Here is a 6,564-nt window from a genome sequence, read left to right as displayed (position 1 = left end):
ACTCGTCTCATTTATAGAGGATCTTTGACCAGTCTATTTTAATAATACATTTTTTTATTAAAAAAACAAGCACTTTACGTTAAACAAACAACCTCAAAGTACCACAGTGTAAAAAAATAGTAATAATAATAATTATAATAATAATAAGATAATAAAAATAAATAAAATATAAAAACACAAACTGCCCAATACCTAGAACCAGCATGCATATAAATATATATATATATATATATATATATATATGTATATATATATATATATATATATATATATATATATATATATATATATATATAAAGGCTTTTTTAAAAAGAAGGGTTTTTAAGCCTTTTTTAAAAGCATTCACAGTCTGAGGGGCCCTCAGGTGGTCAGGGAGAGCGTTCCACAGACTGGGAGCAGCGGAGCAGAAAGCCCGGTCTCCCATAGTACGTAGCTTTGTCCTTGGAGGTTGGAGGAGGTTAACCTGATTGGAGCGGAGGTGTCGTGTGGAAGATTTGCGGGTGAGCAGTTCTTTGAGGTAGACGGGGGCATTTCCATGGAGGCACTGGTGAGTTAGTAGGGAGATTTTGAATTCAATCCTGAGCGGAACAGTCAAGGCTTTTGCTGCCTGTTCCTAAAATGAGAAGAATTCCTGTCATAGAGAATCTTTGACTAGTTGTTTTTTATGTTTTCAGTAGGTCCATCATAACAACAGAACACTCCTGTTATTTATAGAGAATCTTTGATTAGCATTTTTGGTTTTAATCCATCAAAAACACCTGTCAAATGGAGGATCTTTGACCAGGGTTTTTTTTTTTTTTGCAGTAGGTCCATCATAACATCAGAACACTCCTGTTATTTATAGAATATCTTTGATTAACGTTTTTGGTGTTAATCCATCAAAAACAACTTTCAAATGGAGGATCTTTGACCAATGTTTTTCCTGTAAGTCATTCAAAAAAGGCACGGGCACTGGGGGGCTGCGTGGCTCGGATGGTAGAGCGGCCGTGCCTGCAATTCGAGGGTTCCTGTTTCGATCCCCAGCTTCCGCCATCCTAGTCATGCCCCTTCTGTCCTCGAGCGAGACACTTCACCCTTGCTCCTGATTTGTCGTGGTTTGGGCCTTGCATGGCAGCTCCCGCCTTCACTGTGTGGATGGGTGACTGTGGAAGTAGTGGACAAAACACTTTGACTACCTTGAAGGGAGAAAAGCGCTATACAAGTATAATCCATTTACCATTCACTTCCTCTCAAATATAGAGGATCTTTGATTATTGGTTATAGCAGTAGATTCCTAATCACAGTATCACACTCCTGTCAGTTAGAGGGTTTATTATTTTATAATCATAGACTCTGTCATTCCTGTCATATATAGTGGATCTTTGACTCTTGAATTTGCAGGAGGTTCCTATAAATAGCAGAGTGCTCCTGTCGAATAGAAGATCTCTGACTTGCGCTTTTGCTGTCGATCCATAAAACCACTAAGGTGTTTCTGTCAAATGGTTTGTGTTGTCGGGTTTTTCCTGTCGGTCCTTCAAAACAGAGTACCACTCCTGTCAAATATCGAAGCAGGAGTACATTCTTCAACACTGTCGAGTAGAGGATCTCTGACCCGTGGTTTTAGCAGTAGGTTCTAAAAGCAGCAAGGCTCCTGTCTCATAGAGGATCTTCGACTAGTGTTTTTTGTTATAAGTTCTTTAAGTGTATATTATATATACTATCATATATATAGTATTTATATAGATGTGTGTGTGTGTGTGTGTGTGTGTGTTTGTGTGTATTTTGGGTATATGCATGTGTGTATGTATGTGATTATGTGTGTATATGTATGTATGTATATGTATGCATATATATATATATATATGTATATAGATTATATATATGTGTGTACATATATGTGTGTGTTGTGTATATATGTGTGTGTGCATATGTATATATGTAAGTGTGTGTGAATTTAAATGTATTGTATAATAGATAATATATAGCATTTACGCAGCAACCACTGAATTGAATTATATTATATGTATTATTGTATTATATATTGTGTATATATATATTGTATATGTATAGGGGTGGGACCAAATAAGTTTACTTCTTCCCACTCCCTTTTGAGCCAATTTTGACATCTACAAAAGATTAGTCACATGTAATGTTTTTAATGTAGGTGTAAAAATAATGTATATATATATTTCTCTTGTATTTTATGTCATTCTTTTGTTTTGTTTGCATGGCTCAAAATAAACCATTCATTCATTCATTCATTCAAAACAGCAACATGGTTTTGTATTTTTCTGTGTAGTGGATCTTGGGGCGACATAGCTCGGTTGGTAGAGTGGCCGTGCCAGCAACTTGAGGGTTGCAGGTTCAATTCCCGCTTCTGCCATCCTAGTCACTGCTGTTGTGTCCTTGGGCAAGACACTTTCCCCACCTGCTCCCAGTGCCACCCACACTGGTTTAAATGTAACTTGGATATTGGTTTTCACTATGTAAAGCGCTTTGAGTCACTTGAGAAAAGCGCTATATAAATATAATTCACTTCACTTCACTTCACATCTTTAACTGGTGTATTTGCAATGTATAGAATATTCTGTTTCAGTACATAGAAGATCTTTTCCGGGTGTTTCTTTGCAGTAGATTACTAAAATCAGCAAAGCTTTGTCATTTAGAGAATCTTGGACTTGTGTTTTATGCCACAACTTTCTAAAAAAAAAAAAAAAAAAGACTGCTTCTGTCACATTGAGGAGTTTTTTACTTTTTTGCCGCAGGTCCCTGAAAAAAATAGCAGGGTTCTTGTCAAATACAGAATCTTTGAGAAGTGATATTTTCAATAAGTCCATCAGAACAGAATCCTAAAAACAACCAAGTACTCCTATCATTTATGGAGGATTTTTGATTAGCATTTTTGCTGAGAATCTTTATTTTTGCTGTCCTTTAAAACAGAAGAACATTTTTGTCAAGTCGAGAAGTGAAGTGAGTTATATTTATATAGCGCTTTTTCTCTAGCGACTCAAAGCGCTTTTACATAGTGGAACCCAATATCTAAGTTACATTTAAACCAGTGTGGGTGGCACAGGGAACAGGTGGGTGAAGTGTCTTGCCCAAGGACACAACAGCAGTGACTAGGGGATTGAACCTGGAACCCTCAAGTTGCCGGCACGGCCACTCTACCAACCGAGCTATACCGCCCCGTTTGTACAGGGGACGAAGACGGCACAGACAACAGGGACGTCGTTTAACTCTATGTTTATTTATATACATATATATATATATATATATATATATATATATATATATATATATATATATACATAGTACATATGAATAATAAATTAAGTTGTAAATAATCCAACTATGTCTGTGGTGTGGCACTATGTGTGGAAATTAACTGTGGTGTGTTACCAGAAGTGTTGAGCGTAAGGCGGAAGTCCAAGAGGGGCAGGCTGTCTCGGAGGTCCATGAGAACAGGCAGGCAGTAGTGTCAAAGTCTGTGTCCAGGCGGGTGGTCGAGATCCAAAAGGGGCAGCCAAAGAACTAGAGGGGAACACAGGGAGACAAGACCCACAGCTCGTAATGCGGGAACGAAGGAAGGCTGCTGGATCGGCAAGGAAACACCAGACAAGTGCACAGGATGGGAAAGGAGCACAAAGAGAGAGTATAGAGCTTGAATGACGGCTTAGGGTATGGGAACAGATCGCCACGTTCTGGCACAGGATAGCAGGTTGCGCAGGCTTAAGAAGGCAGCTCTTCTCATTAGCGACAGGTGCATTGATTGCTGATGATTAAATGCGGCCACTTGTTGCAGCCGGCGCAGCGCACGCCTAGCGTGCTCTTGGAGGTGCACCCGGCGCAGAGTACATATGTCCATGCACTAGGGTCCGCTCGGGCCATGACACTTTTGACTTGATTTGCCACAGGTCCCTAAAAAAATAGCAGTGTTCCTGTCAAAATACAGAATCTTTGACAAGTAATATTTGCAATAGGTCCATCAGAACAGAATCCTAAAAATAACCAAGTACTCCTATCATTTGTGGAGGATCTTTGATTAGCGTTTTTGCTGTCGATCCATAATACCTCCAAAGCACCCCTGTGAAATGGAAAATCTTTATGTTTGCCGTTCTTTAAAGCAGAAGAACATTTTTGTCAAGTATAGAAGAAAACAAATCAATAGATTCCCAAACACATATTGCACCATTGTCAAATAGAGGATCTTTGATTAGAACTTTTTATCAAGTAGAGAATCTCCGACCGCTGCTTCTGTAGAACAGCAAGGCTCTTGTCACACCTTTTCAAGCCCTTAAAGCAGGGGTCTCAAACTCAATTTACCTGGGGGCCACCGGATGCAGAAACTGGGTGAGGCTGGGCCGCGAGAAAAGATTTCTTAAAAAATCTAACATGCACTTTTTAATTAATTCACCTTCTATGAATGGCTTTCCTGCCCTAGCAGCATACTTGCCAACCCTCACGATTTTTCCGGGAGACTCCTGAATTTCAATGCACCTCCCGACAATCTACCGGTGCAACCATTTTCCCGAATTTGTCCCAATTTTCACCCGGCCGACATTATTAAGGGCTGCCGTGACTGCACTGCGCTGCAAAGCATTTTTGGTTAGAAAACGTTAGTGGCTGCAAGACGTACTTGATCAACAGCCATTCAGGTCACACTGAGGGTGGCCGTATAAACAACTTTAACACTGTTACAAATATGCGCCACACTTTGAAACCACACCAAACAAGAATGACAAACAAATTTTTGGGAGAACATCCGCACCCTAACACAACTTAAACACAAGAGAACAAATACCCAGAACACCTTGCAGCCCTAACTCTCCCGGGCTATTATATACACCACCTCAACCGACGCAAGTAGGGAGGGTGGGGTGTGGGGGGGTTGGTGGTAGCGGGGGTGTGTATATTGTAGCCTGGAAGCGTTAGGGCTGCGTGGGTATTAGTTCTGTTGTGTTTATGTTGTCTTACGGAGCGGATGTTCTCCTGAAATGTGTTTGTCATTCTTGTTTGGTGTGGGTTCACAGTCTGGCGCATTTGTAACAGCGTTAAAGTTTTTTTTATGGCCACCCTCAGTGTGACCTGTATGGCTGTTGATGAAATATGTCTTGCTATAGCACATGTGCGTACTGCACAGCTAGATGCAACATATTTTTGCTGTCTGTATAGGATGTAGAAGGCGCTATTGACAGTGACATTATGGCGTCCCCTGAATAATGTTGAATGAGAAAAATCGGCAGAGAATTAGTAAGAATGGATGCCCTGAGAGTCAGGGGACTTCCGGGAAGGTTGGGAACGACGACAAGTATGACGCTGTCAAGTCATATCAAAGTGGGGGCCACATGTTTGAGACCCCTGACTTAAACACTGGATTATTATTCTTTCTTTTTAATTTGATCATATTCAGTAACAATATCTAATCCACTCATAGTTTACTGTACCAGGATTAACCTAAAAAATAAAAACCTTAAACCTAAAAATAAATACTAATTAAATATACTGCATAAGACGAGCAAAAACATGTACATACACTTATGCAGTGCTAAAATGAATACGTTCTACCTAAATTAATAATAAATATAAATATGTATGTGTGTCAATTAAATTCAAGTGCAAATGAAAATAACGCTTGACCACTTAAGTCATAATTTTGGCGCTTTTAAGAAACCTCTTTATGACTTTAATTCCAAATTTCATCTCTTTGTTTGATATTGTCATTACTGCCAGAAGAGGTGGAAAAGTGTATTACAACTGGGTGTCACTGCTGCGGCCCATACAGCGGAAAAATATATGATGTATACAGTCGTGGTCAAAAGTTTACATACACTTGTAAAGATCATAATGTCATGGCTGTCTTGAGTTTCCAATAATTTCTACAACTCTTATTTTTTTGTGATACAGTGATTGGAGTTTAGATTTGTTGGTCACAAAAATCATTTATGAAGTTTGGTTCTTTTATGAAATTATTATGGGTCTACTGTAAATGTGACCAAATCTGCTGGGTCAAAAGTATACATACAGCAATGTTAATATTTGCTTACATGTCCCTTGGCAAGTTTCACTGCAATAAAACGCCTTTGGTAGCCATCCACAAGCTTCTGGTTGAATTTTTGACCACTCCTCTTGACAAAATTGGTACAGTTCAGTAAATTTGTTCGTTTTCTGACATGGACTTGTTTTTTCAGCATTGTCCAAACGTTTAAATCAGGACTTTTGGGAAAGCCATTCTACAACCTTTATTCCAGCCTGATTTAGCCATTCCTTTACCACTTTTGACGAGTGTTTGGGGTCATTTTCCTGTTGGAACAACCAACTACACCCAAGACCCAACATCCGGGTTGATGATTTTAGGTTGTCCTGAAGAATTTAGACGTAATCCTCCTCTTTCATTGACTCATTTACTCTCTGTAAAGCCCCAGTCCCATGGGCAGCAAAACAGGCCCAGAGCATAATACTGCCACCACCATGCTTGACGGTAGGTTTGGTGTTCCTGGGATTAAAGACCTCACCTTTTCTTCTAACATATTGCTGGGTATTGTGGCCAAACAGTTCAATTTTTGTTTCATCTGACATTAATTTTCT

General features: G+C 39.3%; 1 long non-coding RNA gene across 1 annotated transcript in view; it reads right to left on the bottom strand.

Moving 5' to 3' along the window:
* Positions 1-344: 344 nt before the first annotated feature.
* The window catches only part of LOC133561876 (uncharacterized), a 23,023-nt gene continuing 16,803 nt past the window's right edge, over positions 345-6,564 (bottom strand). Inside the window, exons 2-3 of the long non-coding RNA XR_009808789.1 lie at positions 3,379-3,897; positions 345-1,142 (exon numbers count right to left, since the gene is read on the bottom strand). This is a non-coding gene — a long non-coding RNA (uncharacterized LOC133561876). The remainder of the gene's footprint in view (positions 1,143-3,378; positions 3,898-6,564) is intronic.

Source organism: Nerophis ophidion, linkage group LG11 (genome assembly GCF_033978795.1).
Source record: "Nerophis ophidion isolate RoL-2023_Sa linkage group LG11, RoL_Noph_v1.0, whole genome shotgun sequence".
In the NCBI taxonomy this organism is placed as follows: domain Eukaryota; kingdom Metazoa; phylum Chordata; class Actinopteri; order Syngnathiformes; family Syngnathidae; genus Nerophis; species Nerophis ophidion.
The sequence above is the reverse complement of the archived record's forward strand: the minus strand, read 5'-3'. Positions and strand labels throughout refer to the sequence as shown.